The sequence below is a fragment of the Atta cephalotes genome (genome assembly GCF_000143395.1).
Source record: "Atta cephalotes unplaced genomic scaffold scaffold00045, whole genome shotgun sequence".
NCBI lineage: Eukaryota > Metazoa > Arthropoda > Insecta > Hymenoptera > Formicidae > Atta > Atta cephalotes.
In genome coordinates, this window is record NW_012130109.1 from 2,393,738 (window position 1) to 2,396,288 (window position 2,551).

The window sequence follows — 2,551 nt, forward strand, 5'->3', positions numbered from 1 at the left end:
CAGATGGGTGCGCCATTTGGAGCGAGGCGGGAAAATTAAAGCTCCTCCCGCCTCTCTACAGTTGTCGCATCCATCTGGCTGTTTCAGATTTATTACTCACTTTCCTCTCACTGGACGGTTCTACGGCTTAGAGGCTCCGCACAATAAAAGGAACAGAGAACAGAGAATAAGGGGCTCCGCACAATAAAAGAAATAGGGAACAGAGAATAAGAATTTCAACCTATCAGAAATCATGTATGTTATAGAATACACAGTTTCTGGTAAGTTGAAATTCTTAAGGTGCAGCCACAATAAAAGGAATAAGGAATTAGGAATAAAGAATAAAAATTTCAACCTATCAGAAACCGCATACACCGGAATACATGGTTTCTGATAAATTGGTCTGATAAGTCTTAATTGTTATTCCTTATTTCTAATTCCTTAGTTCTTCTATTGTGACTGCACCATTATTCTTTATTCTCTGTTTCTTGTTCTTTTTATTGTACGAAGCCCCTTATAATCCAGGAGAAGAAGAAAACAGTTAAGTAAGCGCTCGCTATTATTGATGTATTCTTTTAGATCTAAACATCTGATTGAATGATCTAAAAGTTTCTTCAGCGAATTCTCTTTTATGGCTTCAATTGTTTCAAATCGTTGTCCTTTTATGGATGTTTTGAGTTTTGAGAAAAGGAAAAAGTCAGAAAGGGCCAAATCAGGTGAATAGGGTAGGTAAGAAAGTACAATCGTACCGTTTTTATTAAAACACTCGCGAATTGACAACGCACCAGTTCACTCCGCGTTGTCAATTAGCAAGTGTTTTAATAAAAACGGCATGACTGTACTTCCCCATCTAGCCTACACATCAGATTTAGCAGGATATACACATATATTGAGCACGTTCAATCCGAATAAAGCGGCTAGCCTTTTCGCCGAATGATTGAATGTGATTGGTTGGATCTATAAGTAACAATCAAATCATATTCATTTGCTTGGCGAGCAGCCTAGTCGCTTTGCCGACTTGAATGTATCCATTGTACATGCACACGCTTATACTAAATTAAGAAGTGTTGAAATTTGGAATTCACATCTTCATTTCTCCTTTTGGTAAAGTTTCCTACAATAATTTATTATTTGCCCGAGACATTACGAAGAAAAGAGGATCGCTGACTTGTTTTTGCTAAATTATACCTTAAATTGATATGTTTAGAAAAGTTTGAATTGATTGAAAGTCTCTATAATTGCTAGTAGTTATAAAGATTTTGATACATACAGTAATTACATTTGGTAAAAACGGACTAAAAATTTGCATAAAGAAACATAACTTCGTAATTTTATAAGTTATTATAAGATAAATATTATATAAGATAAAAGTCATTATAGATTAACTTGTTGGAATTTTCAGTTTCGTTTATTAAAACAACTTCACAGTTTCATTTATTCAACAACTTTTATTTACATATGTAGGAAATGCGAAATTAAATTTTTTTCGTTCAAGGATCCATTAATATCCCTCTTAAGTCTTATGGATAGTCAGTACACTTGTATCAGAGAGAAATCTGAGAGCCGGCCATTTTCCTGTTGCAATCGAAATAGCCCGTACATTCATTTTCATTTTGGGAACTACGTGACTACATTTTCTGATATATATTACTATCGATAAAATCGTATCGTCGAAAAATGTGATTCGTCTCTGTACTAAATCCTCAGCACAGAAGCGTGCCGACTAAATTTTACTAATATGTGTCAAAGTCTCTATAATGACTAACAATTATAGAGATTTTTTAATAAATTCAATCTTTTCTAAACATATTGTCCACTTAAGGTATAATTTAGCAAAAACGAGCAATAGAGCTCCCCTCCATCAACTTCGTCAATTTTATTGGCGATCCACTTTTCTTCGTAAATATACTCACCCACAAAATAAACAAGTTACTAATAAATTTAGTAGCCCGTTTTTGCAGATAAGTGTATTTTTAATTTATCTTTAATTTATTTTTTTATTTTTTTGTCTCTTTTATTGTATTTCACTAATGAAATTGCAATAACTTTTTAAATATTAATCTTTATTGTATTATCTAATTTAAATAAAAGGAGTTATTTAAAAATTACTTCAAAATTTTATACAAACTTATTTTTGCTAAAATCTTTAGCAAAATATATATAATTATATATATATAATTATTTTAGAGAATATAAATAATTATTTTATTTAAATTTTAAGTAACTCTCTTTTATCTAAATTAGATAAAAGGAGAGATACTTAAAAATTATTTTAATATTTTATACAAATTTATTTTTGCTAAAATCTTTAGAAAAGACTACAATTATTTTAAAGAATATATATAATTACTTTAAAGAATACATAATTATTTTATAGAAATATTTTATAGAATTACTTTATAGAATATATTAGGTGTACAACTTTGCTTCCGCCGTTTTTTTCCGAAATTCGAGGCTTTATTGCAAAAAACTGGTTATACATTTATGATTCAAAGTATTGTCCATCGCTGGCCACTACTTTCTCCCATCTTTCGGGTAGCGTACGAATCCCGCGTCGAAAAAACTGGTCATC